General features: G+C 46.7%; 1 protein-coding gene and 1 pseudogene across 1 annotated transcript in view; one reads left to right on the top strand and one right to left on the bottom strand.

Annotated features, from left to right (window-relative positions):
* LOC144114157 (uncharacterized) overlaps positions 1-17,203 on the top strand; it is a 39,978-nt gene that overhangs the window by 3,584 nt on the left and 19,191 nt on the right. The gene's annotated exons all lie outside the window — the stretch shown is intronic.
* Positions 69-9,905, bottom strand: LOC144114162 (uncharacterized; annotated as a pseudogene).

Genomic DNA, 17,203 nt, shown 5'->3' with positions numbered 1-17,203 from the left:
TAATTGTAATGGTGCCTTTTTAAATTTTGCAAGACGCTGATTTATGATATCTAGTAAGTCTGTATCTGCTTTTTTCTGATGGTACTGTTTTACTTCTGCAAGATGCAGAAGTGTTAATGGCCTAACGATTGAGTTGCTGCTACGGGACTTTTCATGCAGTATTGCCTGCATTGTAACAAGCTGCATGTTTTGTACGTCTCGGCATGACTGTGCTCCATGTTCTGCTGTTCATGAAAAACCTCTACACGCATACCACCTAACTGATGTAACTGTGATGTTTACACGTCTCTATATATGTATGAGGACTCGTTGCTAATGCTGCATTCATTGCGAGCAATGCGACTTGCATTAAGTGCGATACGCTTTATGATGCACCATTTGCATCGAAACTGCTGCACTGTTCATCATATTCAGTGATAATGGCCATTTGTAATGTAATAGTAATATTTTATTTTTACTTTCCATCATAGTGATGGGGGAGCTAGGGAGAAAAACTTGGCACTTGGCTTGGCGTGCCCCCCCCCCCTAACAATAATAAAAAAGTGAGAAAGAGGCACCAGCAGAACAGTGTACCATGTGCAGAAAATAAAAGTTCACTCGACAACCCGTTATAATCATAGATTGTCAGCTCGAGATTCACAAACAAAAGTGAGGACATTTGCACGAAACATGCGCAGAAATTTGGTTCTTCAAAAAAGTGGCCACCATTTATGCAAGAAAAAAAAGATAAACAAACAAAAAGACCCCTTTTGTTCCCACTAGCTGCAAAATAGTGAGACAAAGTGAAAGTTCAAAGCTTCGAACACCCCCATGTCGCACTTTTGCACTCTGAAAATAAGGAAATGCAACAATACAAATGCCACTTTTTAGATTACAAAATGCAGGTTTTAGGTGAAGAGAAATGAATGAAGAATCACAATGACAGCAAATAAAACGAACAAAAACATTTCCTACTAGAACATATCTAGAAAATATCAGGAAACAGGTTCAGCCACCAATAAAACTAATCTGATATCAGCTTTCATTGCTTGCTGGAGATGAAGGCTATGTTTTCTTAATAAATTCAAGTTTTGAAGGTGATACCATATCAGCTGTTTGTCATAAATGGTGCAACATAACACTTTATTCCATATATGTGGCGGTGCTGGCAGGATAATGTGCAACTTTTCTCTGTAAGGAAGCCAGTTCACAACATTGTTTTTAATTTCCTTCTTGTAGGCTAAAGCTAAGCAGTAAGCGTACATATCATATATGGCCATTATGTTATGTTTCTGAAAGGGCGGAAGAGACGGATGGTCATAAGGAGCGTTGGAAATATTTCTTAGCATTTTTTTCTGCACTCCATATATTTTATGCATGTTACTTAGGGTTGTCGTTCCCCTGGCAAAGTGATAATATTTTGTGTGCGAGTAGAACAATGCTTGGTGTAACAGAGTGTTAAGCTTGGCAGGGAAGGTATGTTTGTTTATATTAGTCAAGCTAATGAGTCATGACAACTTCTGTATAACGTGATCCACTTGAGCATCACATGACATCTGTTCCGTGCAGACGACACCAAGTATTTTAAATGAGCTTACAACTTCTGTATATTAATATGGCAGATATCTTCATCGATGAATATGTTCCTATTTTTTGGATGAAAGGAAATAGCTTTTGTTTTATTAGCATATATATTGAACTTTTTTCATTTAGACCATTCTTTAGGTATGTGCGAATAGTGAATTTCAAGTTCGAAGCGAATATGAAGCGAATAGTCATTCTGTTCGAATATTTTCGAATCGAAACGAATATTTTCGAAGCAAAGCGAATGGTTTGCGAATGCAAACACAGCTGTAAAAAAAATATTTACACTGGAGGTCGTAGTTTCTAGAATTCACAAGGTAACTGAATGAAAGAAAAGCACAACTAGTACAAGGATCTAGAATAGTCTAGAATATTTATTGGCACTTCTGCATGCTCTCTGGCCGAGATGCTCACAGCATGTTGCTGTGCAGAAACACCAACTGCTCCACATGTTCAGGAAGCAGGAGCTCCCTCCTTCTCGTGATAACATTTCCAGACGCTGAAAATAGCCTTTAACTGGACACCTGTGTTGCTGGTATCCCAGTGTATAATTGAGCAACCTTTGCCAACTGTGGAAAGGTGTCCTTGCCACTGGTCCTCCACCAGAGGTAGGGGTTTTCTGCTCTAGGCCTCAGCGGTGAGTGCAGGCAGTCCTCTAACTCTAGCAGTGGCCGTCTTGATGCAGTGCTCACAGTGCTGGTCGAGGCCAAAGCTCCAAAAACGCTCCACACATCACTGTCGGTAGTTGGTGTAGACGCAGTAATGCGGGAATCCATGTCTGCTTTCAGTGGAAGACTTTTCTCCAATGCCGAACAAACCTGACTCTTCAGCCACTGTGCCTCACTAGCATGACTGTAGCACACTGACTTGAATTGAGGATCTAACACTGTGCTCAAAGCATATGGGATTTGCATTTTTATATCCACAAAGCGGGACTTCATGTTCTGGAGCAGGTTTCCCGCAAATATGGAATCTTCGCCACCGCCATGCTGCTTCTATGCCAACAGGAGTTGCATGCAATGTATTAGTGGCACAACTTGTGAGAGGGTCGGGTGCTTCTCTGAGCAGCTCTCCCTAGTAGCTTCCTCTACACATTTCAACACTGATGTTACTGCAGCCATTAGGCGCTACTCGGTTGACGACAAATTATCAATTGTGTCTTGTTCCGACAAGTCCAAGGAAATTGCCGGGCGCAGCTTCAGGAGCCTTACCATCATCTCATACTCGCTGTTCCACCGTGTGGGAACGTCTTGAATGACCTCCAGGGGTTCTATTCCCATGCTGGCTTGCACATCCTTGAGGCGTGTTCTTGCAACAGCACTCCTCTTGTAATGTCCGACTATTGTTCGTGCCTTGGTGCAAAGCACCTCGAATGGGGCGTTTGCTTCTTAGCGTCATTGATGCACAACTGCAGTGTATGTCCAAAGCATTGAAGTCCATGCCACGGTGTCCGCGTCACCGCAGAAACAAAATTCCGCCCATTGTCAGTTACAGTATAAACCGGAATGTCCTGCGGTAGATGCCATTCAGCAGCAAGCTCTAGCAGAGCATTTTTCAAGTTTTCAGCTGTGTAGCCTTGAGGCATGTGCTTGCAGGAAAGGTTGAAATTGTGAGGTTCGAAGTTGGCATTCAGCATGTGGCACGTCAATGAAATATAGCTGTCTCCTGCCCTTGACATCCAGCTGTCCGTTGTCAACAAATAACACTGAACTCCATTCTGAAAATGGTGCCGAAGTTCTCCTTTTATTCGCTCCACTTCCTTAGAGTATAGTTCCGGCACAACACTCTGGGAAAACGTAGTCCTGGACGGTAGCTGGTACTCGGGAGCAGCAGCTTGCATTATTGCTACGAACCCTAGCTCTTCTACAACTGAGTATGGATGAAGGCCGGTAGCAAGGAACAATGCCTTTTTCTTTGTTAGCAACCTGGCTCGAGCGCTGTTACTTTTGAGCAATGCCCTGAAAGGTCCAGGTACCAGAACACTTGCTTCAAGCTTGTTCATATCTCTTGCCTTTTTGCCACTCTGGGCACTGCGCATCTTTTCAAACCGCTTGAATTGTGGATGATGCTTCAAGTGATTTATCAGAGTTGTGGTAGTGCCGCTCGGCGTCTTCAGGTTCATCTTGCACGTGCAACACTTCGAGTCTTTCGGTCCACGCTAAAAAAACCCCAGATCGCGCTCCGGCATATCTTAGGAGGCAGCTCATCCATGGTTTCATCGTACTCGCACCTGTTTAAAAAAATCGGCAGAATATAATGCGACAGAACTGACTAACCACGCTCACGCACAGCAGAACTGACACTCAACGTTCCCACCAACATTACTAGATCCCTTCAGTTGTCAAACTCCCCACCGCGGCGGCCGTCGATGTGTGGCCCATTTTCGTTTCCGGTCGCCAGATGGCGCGGCGGCCACGGTTAGCCCGGTGCCCTGCGCTGCCGGTTTGTGTATTATAGATGGCATTCTTTGCGTTGAAATTTTCATGCACTGCTCCTCAGATTTTTGCAGTAATTAGGGACCTCTTCGAACATTGGGGCGAGGCTATAACTGACGGAATGAACAGGAGAAAGCACCAGCAGCGATGCTGCCCCGAAACTCATTCACTGCCGTTGTTTGCATGCATATACTACTCAAAATGAAAAATAAGCAAAGCAAAGAAACTTGCCTTTTCTCAGTAGCATGAAAAGCATTTATTGCCAGGCACAAAGGACGCACCCACAATGAAACTGTTAAGCATTGCTTCACAATAGACGAGCTTTTTTGCTGGCGATGGCGACTTTCTCGCGGGTTTGAAGGCGCCGATTGACAACCCTGGCATAGAAATGCATCCGCGTGACAATGAAAAATATAGCACTTGGCACCTGAACGTGGGCTTGTGCTGATCACAACCCAGCCACGTTAGGTAGCACTCATCCAGCTCGTCCAGGACCTTCCAAAACAGGTCCCCGCAGAGACCTTCCTCATTAAGAGAAAGTGACACTGATTCATTTACAACCCTCACGAAGTGTAGCATCTTGATGCTGGGGTGCCTCAGGCTACCTTCCTTAAAGCTCCGATACCTGGTCAAGTACGCGTCGGAACAGACGACAGGAGCTGCTGAGCTAATGTCATGCAGGCACAACTGGCACTCTGTGCGCTTGCTTACTTTGTGTACAATATACCCAGATAAGTAATAAACAACACTGTCATCTGGTGAACCTCTGAAGTAGCTGTGCTCATCGCTCATTTGGTCAGGGGTAACACATGGAAACGTTGTCATTTCCAACAGCCTAGCCTCAATCTCATTGCGCAAGCTAGCTTTGTTTGATCGATGAGTCTCTGCAGCAGTCTTCAATATTTCTTCTACACTGACAAGTACAGCATTCGGTTCGCCTTGAACACTTCCACGTAGTGCTGTCTTGATGGGCATGTACAGGCTCAGCAGGCGAAATATCTGCGAGAAGTTCATGACGGTAGGGTGCGACTCATCACCTCCAAATGAACGAGCGAGGCCAAAATGCCGCTGAAAGAGAAATCACAAGCATTTGAGTAAAAGTGCATAATGTCTCTAAAGTCCAAACTAAAAGTGAAAAAATTCATGTTACCTCCAACGGGTCCTGGTTAAGCTTGGCGGTGAGTACGTAATATGCGCCCTTGTCGAAGAGATAATTGATAATATCTAGCGTCGACATCAATGTGACACGTAGGGACTCCGTTGTCAGCTGAGAGGCAAAGAGCCTTGTGCCCTTCTCAACTGCATTTCGCTCAGTCACGTTCAAGACTTCCAGTAACTGCTTCATGATCTGAAAAAAATTGTGAATAATCAAACCATGCGGACACGCAAAGGCGTATGTAATAGTATAAGCCTAGGCTCCAGGAAGTGCAGCTGAGCTGCTTGCCTCTATCTCTTTGGAATGGCCCCTGATTCCCCTAGATGGAAGGTTGATGTTGAGCACATCAAATACGCCGTTCAGCATTCTTGTGAAGGCCTCAGTGCCTTCTGAATCTTCTAAGCCAGCGGCTTTTGCTTCCCTGTACACGCGTATTCCAATAGCCGTCCCACGGCTAAAGAGCTGCAGAAAAAAAGAATTGCATTTTTCACATATGAGGACAGAAAATAAAAACAGCATGCTTTTACAAAAACAAGATCTACCTGTGTAGCTAGTCTGACGCTCATTTTGCGCAGGTTATCAGGGGCAACATGTGCTTCGTTCAGTATTGGCACAACTCGCACATGCTTATTTTTCTCTGCTTCATACAGGGTCACATAATGCCGGAAATTGATGCGAAGGTCACCTGCCTGGAAGAAACGAAATCCAACTGTTAAACTGCACTGAACATTTGCTCATGCTTTTTTCTTTACCATTGCGTAGGTGTGCTTCCTCAGGTGATTTCGGATACACTTGACGATATGTGGCACATCGCATACGAAGTAGATGTTTTGTGATGGCTCCCATGGATGCTCAATAAAGTGGTGAGGTGCATCCATTTTGCCTGACACTCCAAACTGGGTCCACATAGATTTGTTGTTACCAGCCCCGTCACTGATCACAGCCAGGACTGACGCATTGTTCTTGTGAAGTTCCAGGATAGCACTCATTACGAGTTCTGCAAGAACTTTTCCGGGTGCTGCTCCTTTTGTCGCAAAGCTTGCGATTGGTTGCACCCAGTCTTCAAACAGAGGCACGAGCATCAGTACCAATGCGTGGTCGGCAAGTTGATTTGCGTTTGGTGCTGTAACGTCGCCATAGTCCACGAATCCATCCATCTTGCATGAGGTTTTATTGAAGGAGATACCCTGCTTTAACCTTACCTCATCGAGGAGCAATACTCCTAGCCGTCTTAGATGGCTTTTATCACAGAAATGGCCTTTGATGCTGTTCAGTGCAACTTGGTTGAAACCGTATTTGCATGGAATTCCCTTTATTATTTGGCGAAGGCGAGCCTTTGATGGCAGCGGTAACAGCTGCATGTCAGCAATTAAAGTGTAGGCTTTTGGACTTGAGATGTGCAGTAGCAAACATGTCATCAGCCACTCGGCATCATACCGCCTCCCATTTCTTGACTTTGCTGTACGCTGCCATGAAAGCTGTCTTGAAGGCTAACTGCTGTCTGGCTGGAAGAACGCCAAGGGTGCTGTCAATTGTCTCCTCCGGGATTGCGCTAAGCTTCCGCTTCATCAAAACAAGCTCTTCTTTCAGTTTTTCTCGCCTTGAGGTTGCACGAATTGCTTTGCGTCGCACTGACTTCAAGCAGGCCCTCTGCTTTTTCTTGCAGTCCTTTTGCTGCTTTGCCGTTGCAAATCAGTTGCAAAAAAAGCTTGTCCAAGGTCCGGCATTGAGCACATGTAGCATTAAGGCTCAATATAGTGCATGTGTTGCGCCTCCACGTTTCACCTTGTTTTGTTGACACCACTGATGATGTGATTTTGGGGTACTTTTTAGCAGGGCATCCCTGGCACAGCCTCAGCTTTTTCAGATACTGTATCAAACACTTCAAGTCATCAAATGACTTCAACTCAATGCCCTGCTTCCCGGCGTAGACACTACGTGGCACGAGTCGACCATTTGCACACACGGTCAAATCGAGGTTTTCCGACAGCGCCACGGACGTTTCCACACGGGGAATATTGTTTCTTATGCTGAGCTTGTACAATAGAGCCGTTTGTTCGGCAACATCAAGAGACCAACCTTCAAGTTTTTGTCCCCCTTTGGCTAACCGAGCCAGCATGTCAAACAAAAATTCAGTACCATCCAGCGACAGGCCGTTTTCTGTTTCGTCGTAGCTATCTCCGAATGCTGCACTCGTACGCTCACCTTGTTCTTTTCGGCATTTGCTTTTTGCAGGAGAGAGTCTGCGAGAAGGTGCTTTACATTTCCGTGTCGGTTTAGAAAGATACTTCGGGCAATTCGGGAACACGCGAGGCACGGCGTTGTCTTTCAGCGCCCATTTGTCGCACGGTATCGCGACCACTTCACCGGAAATGTTGTGCTCGAAGACCTTCAAAATGTCGTCATCCTGGAAGTGATGATCACAAACGGAACACGAGCCTGAAAGCTTTTTGTCCAGCCTTGGTACTGTGCGCTCCCATAGTTGAAGGCGTTCAGCGTCGCGGGGCGGTCTGAAAAAATGTCTCTTCTCTCCCGCAGATCGCACAGAATCGTAACCGCTTTTACAACCTGGCACGAAACAGTGCGGCATGATTCATGCGGTTGCAAGCACGGTGCACAAACACTACGCATCTGTGGATACGAGCGCAAACGTTGCCAAACGGACACACTGCCGCTCGCAGCCCACACCGGCGGGGGCGGCCGGTTCGACGCCTTGCCAGGCAAACGCCGTCGCGTGCGCCTCCACGCGGCGCACCACTGAAAGGCGTCAGGCGGGCTCCACAGTTTGAGAACTGGAAAGAATCTAGTAACGTTGGTTCCCACAGCGACAACCATGCAGTGTTGCCAGATGGTGCGGAGTGGCATGCCTGTTTTTTTCAGTTTCTCTGAAATTACAGGGTTCCCCAAACAATGCACACATTTCTTGTGTTGAGCTTGCTTATTCCTTTGATATTACAGTAGACGTTACACGAAAACAACGCGAAAAACTGAGAATGGAAGGGCGAAAGACCAGACTTTTTACATTGAAATACACTGCAGATGCCGAACTTCCAGGACATGCCACTGAACTTCCGATGGCTTCACTTGCGCTAGGGTACTCTAGCCACCTTACTTGCGCCCACTTCAGAAAGCAGGAATGCGGCATTTAGCCACCTAGTGGAGATCAGTGACGCTGCCCTCTTGAAAACAAAGCATAGTGAAGCTTTTGCTTAAAAAAAACTGCATCAACAGCAAAGCAAACGTAGAGCACTCCTTGAAACATGTTTCGTTTACCAATCAGGTTTTCTGGGAGCGTATAGCCCAATAATAGCCACAATGCCAAACCGTCTAAAAAGCAGCCAGAAAAAATCACCAATATGGCCAATCCAATCCAATCCATGGCCGCGGCCAGGGAGTTTTCTGGGTGGTCTTCGCTTTGCGTTGCCGCATCCTCTACGGAGTGCTTATGAATGTTGTGCATATATTTGAGCTGATTTACGAGTTTCTGTGATTCCGGAATAGTCGCGAACCCTGCGAAATGACAATTCGGAGTCGATTTTCTAATTTAGGGCAAGTGTGCTCTAGGAGCCCAATCTACCTGATCGCAGTGACGCAGTGCAATGGTGCCGCCATGAACTTCACATGTTGTTTGCATAGAAGATGCACTGACGACTAATTTCGGTTACATTTCCTGAACTTGCAGTCTATATCTTATGACATTAGTCCAGTGCTACCACGAGGGACTAATATTCTATAAAGCACACGGCTCCTCAAGGTTGATTTAGGATCACAGGGTAAAAGTCTAGCTTCAAGCACTCATTGGCGCGATTCTACATGTCGCTGATCGCCACTTTCAGTATATTTAACAATTACAACTCTGTCATAGCCCTATATAAGGGCACTGTTCCTAAAGACTCAAACTTCGAAACACTTCGAAAATATTCGAGATTTCCGAACACTGCTATTCGATTCGAAGCCCGAATCTAATACCACATTATTCGCTTCGATGTTCGAATCGTACAAATATTCGCACAAGCCTACCATTCTTCAATACTTACAAGGGCTCTGTTTGCCTGGTTAACTAGTTGATTGGGCAAAGGGGCAGAAAATAGTAATGTCGTGTCGTCTGCATAAATAACAAAGATTTGGCTACATCATCTATATCAATGCTTTTATACATGTTAAAGGTTTTGTAGTCTTGTAAAATCTATTATGTAGTGCTTACTGAACATTGCTCTGCTTGTGTACTAGGTTTGTGCACTTACTGCAAAAGTGGGCTTATTGCCTGCACAAGCTGTGCAGAAGCTGTGATAATTACCAGTCGAGCTTGTAGTCTTGCAATCTTTTTTATCATGTCTGCATGACAATTTCTGTTGCACTTGACAAGACGTATGGAATTATTGTCGATGTTATGGCATGCAATATGGTTTGCTTATGCCTGTGCTCATGTGACCACCTGTGTGAAATGGTGCAGTATGCAGTAAAACAATTAGTGGTGTGCACTAAATAAACTTTCAGTGGTACTTTCTGATTTGATCAAACATTGCCTGCTTTGCTTCAACATTACACTATTTATTCACGTGCTTTGTCATGCAAACAGCGAAGACAGGTGGCTCTCCACACAGCACAGGCAGGCTGCAAGATGACGGCAGTGGAGGGCCAGATGGGTCCACAAGGGCAACGGCATAGGAGGGTGAATGAAGAGTCTATTGGCTTACTGGACAAGTTGTTTCGGCTCGAGTTTCAAGTGGAGAAGGAGACTGAAGTGGCTGTGTGGCGAACTATGATGTATGGTAAATACACTGTCAGTGATGTGGCAGCTGGTGTGCACCTTTGCATCTTTGCCACTGCAGGCTTCCAGACACACCACGAAGAAGGAGCAAAAAAAAAAGGCTGCCACTTCGTTAGCTGTAGCCAAAACAACCATGACATACACACAAGCATTGGCTGGACACTGCCTTGGCTGCGAAGATTTGGCCGGCTAGTTCATTGCCTACGTTATAGCCTGCTCAACCGTACCAGTCGCTGCTGGAGACGCTTTCTCCACAGCTGGCTGATAACATGTGCACGCACGACTTTTCCCCGGAGGTAGGTGAGGCGGGTCATTGTCTTTTGGGCAGGGGGCATCCTCGTCATCCACTGATGTAGGGGCCTCCAAGCAGAGGTTGTGCAGCGCTGCACATGCTGCCATGATGACAGCCACTCGTTCCGGCTTGTAATGGAGCGTCCGAAACCTATGCAAGACAGATGTTGAGGCAAACACCCCTAAAAGGATGCTTTTGCAAGCTCATATTGATGACAATGATTCACTGCTATTTCCAACACACCACAAGTGTCGTACAAATGCCTAATGGCTTTGTTTAAGCCTGTAATACTATGCATTTCAACAATGCTTTATGTGCCTTTGTGTTTCTCCTGCACTCAGTAACAACACAGGGGCAACTCGCACAAGGCGTATGTATCGTATCGCAATGCATATTCCTAAGTGCAACGAGCACGCTCCATTCTGGTAGCTTCAGTGCATGCGGACCACTGTAGCTCGATATATGTAATTGAGACAGGGCTTTCTTACTGCTTACCCCGAAGAAACTCTGCGTCCTCCAAGAGGCACCTGCCGCGGTAGTTCTGTGGTTAAAACACTCGTCTACTGAGCCGGAGTACCAGAGGTCGAACCCGACCGCGGCGACCGCGTTTGGATGGTGGCGAAACGCAAAAGGGCCCGTGTGCTGTGCGATGTCAGTGCACCTTAAAGATCCCCAGGTGGTCGGATTAGTTCTGGACACCTCCACTACAGAAACTCTTTCTTTCTTTATTCTTTCACTCCCTCCTTTATTCCTTCCTTACAGTGTGGTTCTGGTGTCTGCTGAGATAGGTGAGACAGTTGCTGCGTCATTCCCTTTCCTCTAAAATCAATTTTCATTTTCCTCCAACATGCATATCACCACCTCACACCGCAGCCACGAGTAGCGCCAGGCGAACGCGTTGTTGCACGAGCCGGGCAGCGGAAGTCTACGGCCAGGATTCGAAGGTTGGAGTCGCAGACTTGAAAGAAAACAGATACAACACAGGTTTAGGCATAAACTTCCGCTGTCGCAGCCCGGACCTCGATCCGAACACTTGCAGTCAAACACAGCAGAGGACGAAGTCTACTCACTATCATGTAGCTCAAGGCGTAATAGCCCTTGCGGATGCAGAAGGCTGCCCTGTGTGCAGCATTGCCCCGCGGCGCCTTGATGGCGATTAGTGTGTCATCGACACACCCAACGACACCGGGGATGCTGCCGTGGCGATGGAAGCCCTCCTTCGCAGCCGCCTTCTCTTCGGGGCTCGCTGGAAAGCGCGCCCACCCGTTCCGCGTCTCAACCTTCACGATGGCTTCGGCAGCCCGCCGCACACATTTGCTAGCCTTCGGTCAATTGCGCTATCCCGACGCGCTTTGAAAACCGCCGGTGGCGAAAAGGCGGAGCCCGTACAGAAGGCCTGCCGCTCCACTGACAGCGCATTCCCTCGCAAACCTTCCAGTTCATCAGCAATTACTTGACACGACCGCCGTGCAGTGTCCCTGTCCAGGCGAAACTCACGTCGAAACAACCCGACCGGCAAGCCAAAAGCGTCTTCGCGAACTCTCCTCGTTACTCGCGCCGCCGCAGTACGCTGCTACGTTTGCCGCCATTTTCCCTCGCAAAGATTGTGGGCGTACTAGGGGCTGCGTTTTTCGCTCGCATGTTTCAGTCACATTCAGCCCGCATAATTATGTGCGCTACGTCGTCACTACCTAGAAGGAACACCACGGTTGATTTTAAATTATGGGGAAGCCGAAGTCATCTTAAGAGGGCTATGCGATAGCAGAGTGTTCTGGATACATTGCACACACACTGAAGTTGAAGGCAGTTGAAAACTGGCAGTTAAGAGACTGGCAACACTTGGAATGATCGGCTGCGGGCCCGTCTTTGCTGGGCGACAGTCCCCTAGTACCCTTCGCTTATCTTAACCAATGGCTCTCCTCCTATCCCTGCCATCCTTCAACCCAATTGCCTCTTTCAGCCTTGAGTTCTCTTTCCTTTCAGGATTAGCCATTCGTTACTCCGCCAAGGGACGGGTATCCGCCATCGCTGTCTCTTTTCTTTAGCGCTTTCTCCAGCAGCGCACACGGCCTATGCAATTCATAAGGGTGCACGTGCGCACCACCTTACTCCCCGATTACGTGGTTGCCCACAGTACAGCCAGAGGGATAACGGATCGCGCAAGGAAGCAATATCTTCCTCATTCGCTGAGGACCGCGAAGGACCGCATGGTTTAATATCTGAGAATTGCAATATCCTACCTTCTATAGCTCAGACCCGCTACCCTCCGGGACACAAGTCCGTAAACGAAGTCTAAGAAATCGTATCGAGGCAACTTGAATGGGGATCGCTCCCTAACCCGGCGCTGTATGCGGCCATGTTTGCGGCGCATACTCCTTCATATGTAAACAATGTGGCCAAAAGGCTGATTAATCACATGTTTTACGGGCATGTCCCAAGGACGCACCACCTAAAAAGAGGGTTCGTCAGAAGACATTTTACTTCCTTTTTACTCATCTGTCTTTAGAGTGTAGGAGCTACCTACAGGCAGTTCATCAAAGAAATTCATGATTTGGGACGGCAGCTACTTTCGAATGCAGCCTTAGCCCACGACACCGTGAGATACGGGAATTAACCTAGCGTTTCAGCATACTTGCACCGTTGTGCTTGGCATGGAGTGCATCGATACACTCATTTCAGCGACCACACGGTAACAGTCCAGTATTGTGGAAAGCAATTAAAAAAATGTTGTGGTCGCAACAACAACTGTGCATTGCTTGTATTTTCATTGTAATCGATTAGCGACACATGCAGTTACTTAAAGCAGAAAAACCCCATTCAGCCAAGCTTAGCCGCTTAGCACTGTAATACAGCTAGCTCTCGCTGGAGAATGACCTTAGCTTGTAAGCTGAGCTCGACTAGTTTTTCTTTAATGAAATGAGTGGCAGGAAATTTTGGCACTCATAAGAGCACATTGACTCCCTAAGGACCGATAATATCTGAATTTTTGTGATGACCACGTTTTTAATGATGTCCCTATACACATGAACTCCGCTCGTGTCAACGCTAGAGTGACCGCAACGGTTTGAAAACGTGATCGATCAAACATGCGTGTGGATCACTAGACAGTTAGATGTACGTATTTTTCCTACAATATGCTTTTACTGCTTAGCAACCTATTCACTCACCGTGTATGATACACCATAAGTACGAAAAAAACAATTTTTTATTAATGGGCCGTGGGCGTTGCAGTGGTCATGGAAAAAAACCCATCCTTTGCGCTGTGGTTCGATGGCGCACTTACTGAAAACAGGAATAGTAAATGAAATATACGTTGGCTGCCGATTCATTTGAAAAAGAATCATGATAGTACATCAGGCCCTGCAGTTCCTCAAATATACGTCCCGGAAATTCCTTGAGGCAACAACATAAGTTTTGAAAGAGTTTAAACTTCCATTCGTCTACCGTTAGAGCAGAAGAAATGGAATGGGATTTATCCTTGCCTCCTTACGAACTTTAAATCATGAGCCGTGATCAAAAAGGAGTCATGCAATAATTCAATGCGAAAGCATTTCTTGTCTCATGACTGACGTGTACAGGACCTGTCACCAGAGAGTGTCGGCAGAGAATGTCACCAGAGCGTGTCATCAGACCGTGTACGCACGAAAATGACCATTCGAAAAAAAAAATTCGCCGGCATTCCTGCTCGAAACCAGGCCCTCGGTGTGCCAGGCGGGCACGTAACACATACGCCACGAAGGGTCTTTTTTCCTCATTGCATGGAAGTAGACACACCCTTGCAGGCTTCAATCCCTACTTGACCAGATCGCATCCCGCAGCCCGTCATACACAGTCACACCAGCATCCGGCTCTCACTTTGCCCGCACATCAAAATTCCGGGAGACACACGCATGCATCGAGTAAGTCGGTCCTGCGCAGCATGTACCCCCGCACCATAGCACACTGCTCTCTGAACAGACTTCGATGAACGTGGCGGCTCTGCATGGCGATCACTCGTGCGGCTCTTCCACAGGCTAAACAGTCCCGTGAGCAGTAGAACAAGGTCTCCTTAAAAAATTAAAAAGATGCAGTACTAGATGCAGAACGAACAAAAAAGGTGCAACCGGAGGGGACGCCACTGATGAAAGCAAGGTCACAGGCAATGTAACTCCCACGTAGTGCTTACCGAGGCCTTTTTAGAGACAGGGGTATAATGCAGCAGTGAAAAGGGAGAAGAGATTTGCCCATCGAAGAGGGGGCATTTTACATTTCTGTGCTAATGCTTGCCGCGACAGACAAGTGTGGAGAAGCTATGCTGCGCATGCCGCGTGATGTACATACTGGTTATCTGTCTGGATGGTACAGTGGCCTCGCCTGCGGCCGAAGCTGTCTTGGGAGCTCCCTCCGGTCAAGAACAGACAGATGTGTTGATCACGGACCGCCGCTCAATTTCGTGTCGCCTCCAGAGCAGTTTCGACCACGACGAGAGCCAAATGGAAAGCTTTCCTTTCTCGCATAGGGTCTGCGTGTCAGGGGCTCCATATCCGAATTTCTGCGGGCGCCCTTGCATGCGAAAATCGCGGGAAATGTAGCTGGTATACAGCACAGCAACTTCTCATATGGTTACGCTTCCTGATGTTAGCAACGGGAAATAACTCTTTCTAGTGTGCTTTTTTTTGTTTAGTTGAAGCAGCATTTAAGCTGCAGGCAAACGACGGACCAAACAGCAGACACGAAGCCTGCATGCAGGAATTTATTTTTTCATTCCCTTTTTTTCTTTTTCTTTTTTTTTGTTTACCGTTTACGTTACACACAGGACAAACGATCTATACAGGGTTTTGAAGTTTGTAAACAAACATGGGGACAGATGATGATACTAACCCCAAAGTGAGTCCGGTATCAGTAACACGGTTTTAGGCAAGGTTTCGCCAGGCCAGGCGATGTGCGTCTCGCTGGTTTTGATAAGGCAGCACGGCAAGGGTAGCATTCTGCGCTGTGTTTGATAAGGATCCAGTACTGGTGGCGCTTCAGCTTTTGATGCTGCTCTTCAAACAGAAACTGCGGTGGGGCTAAATCACAGTGTTGCCGAACAGAAAAGGTTGGAAAAGACCGTGTGTAATAAATTTGCGTGCGCCTGTGTACACCGGTGTACCAGGTCGGCCGCTCTTGGGATGAGCACAAGAGCGCGTGGCCACGTTCCGCGGCGTGATAGTTCATCGAAGCGAAGTGGCGCAGGCGCAAACGCGATTGGAGGCGGCGCTTCAAATGGGAGAGCTAGGTTTCTATCACTTCATCTCACCCCCACTGCTCTCCGCGCATGCGTAGCGTTGCAATAGACAAATACCTATCCCTATCTGTGATCAAAGCAAGATGCGGTGGCGCTGCTGTCGCCGGCTGAGAAGACAAGATAAAACTCGGGGTGTAAACTAGGCTTAGCGAACATAGGAATAAATTGAATCAAATTTTTTTTTCGTTATGTGATATCACTGAGCACCTGATTTGGGCGAGCAATGATTTTGTCCCTTCGTGAAGAACAATCAAGTTCATCCTAGAACATATTCTGAAAGTATGAAGCGTCATTTCGAGTGCAATGTATTTTGCAACCATTGCGTTACGTACTAGTGAGGGCCATTCCCGGCTAGGGGTACGGACGTGGCGGAGCGCGGCCCATAGAGACACATGTAAGCAAAATATTCAATAATATTTTTCTTGTTTCACAGAGTACCCATAGAGGCGGCTATTCATTAAGAGTTGGCACGTGCTTTAAAGAAGAGCGTGGCAAAGTATGCTACGTTATTTCGAGGCTATCTTTCTAGAATGCCACTATATATATATATATATATATATATATATATATATATATATATATATATATATATATATATATATATATATATATATATATATATATATATATGCGCGGACGGCCGCGAGCCTAGTAGAAAAGGTGGCAGTTTGAAGAGGAACTTGTCGCTACTTAGCATAGCTACTCTATAGGGCTTTAGTCCGATCGTAGCCGGATTGAGTGGCCGTGTTCTGGTATAATATTCGAGAGCAGCACTCTTTCCAGCGCGCGAGTGCAGCACAGTTTCGTCATTTTTGTGGCGTATTTGCAATGGAGCTCTCCGACCTATCCGACGCCACTTCTAAGGACCAGAAAAAGCGGCCGGAAGCTAAAAACCGAAACTCAACAGATCAGTGGTGACGGCGGCAAGGTGCAAGGGTGCAAGTGCAGGGCGCCTCCACCGCTCTTTCGGTGGCGGCTCTCCGCTGCATCGCGCGCGGCTTTGTCTTGTTGCTACGCATGTGTACGGTAGAAATAGGCTCTGTTGATGAAAAAAAGAAAAAAAAACAATTGAAGTTATCGGAGGAAGCCGCAGATCGCAAAAAAAAACTGCTTATCGCGTTTACGCATCTATATATATCGGCGACTATAACGCGAATGTGTGGCCTTCGGTACGTTGTGTGCCAGCGTGAAATGTACAGCATAAGCTTCGAGAGACAGTCAAAAACATACGATAATCAGTCGCGCTCTGACGTATTTGTATCAACACCACATATGAATGAAAATTGCACGCGTAATGTTAATCAAACGGCACGCTATGAAGTCCATTATCATGTGTTTGCCGAGCGGTGATGCTGTAATTATGATTTCAGACGACGCTTGTGAATGACTGTGCTGTGGTTGTTGCGGTTTCTAAGTTCGCGAATTGTTTACGGTTAATTTTAAGCGGGAAAAGAATCGGGGTACGTTCCTTAAGGCATGCATAGTCATGACGAACGCACATTAGCTGAACGTTTTTCTCGTGGAAGTGCGTATACCGTTAATACCAATTCAACTGCATATCGCATCTGTATGCCACAACTTCACTATGAGCGCTACAATCTAAGGCGCTAAAATCTGGCCTTTCTTTCCGGCGTACCGTGTACTGCATGCGTGATGACCCGCACGGTAAAACATTTTCTGTAATGAGCCAAATGGTGCATACGTGTGGCACTTCTCAGAT

The sequence above is a fragment of the Amblyomma americanum genome, chromosome 1 (genome assembly GCF_052857255.1).
Source record: "Amblyomma americanum isolate KBUSLIRL-KWMA chromosome 1, ASM5285725v1, whole genome shotgun sequence".
Classification (NCBI taxonomy): domain Eukaryota; kingdom Metazoa; phylum Arthropoda; class Arachnida; order Ixodida; family Ixodidae; genus Amblyomma; species Amblyomma americanum.
Note: the sequence above shows the minus strand (reverse complement) of the source record. Positions and strands in the feature narration are given on the sequence as shown.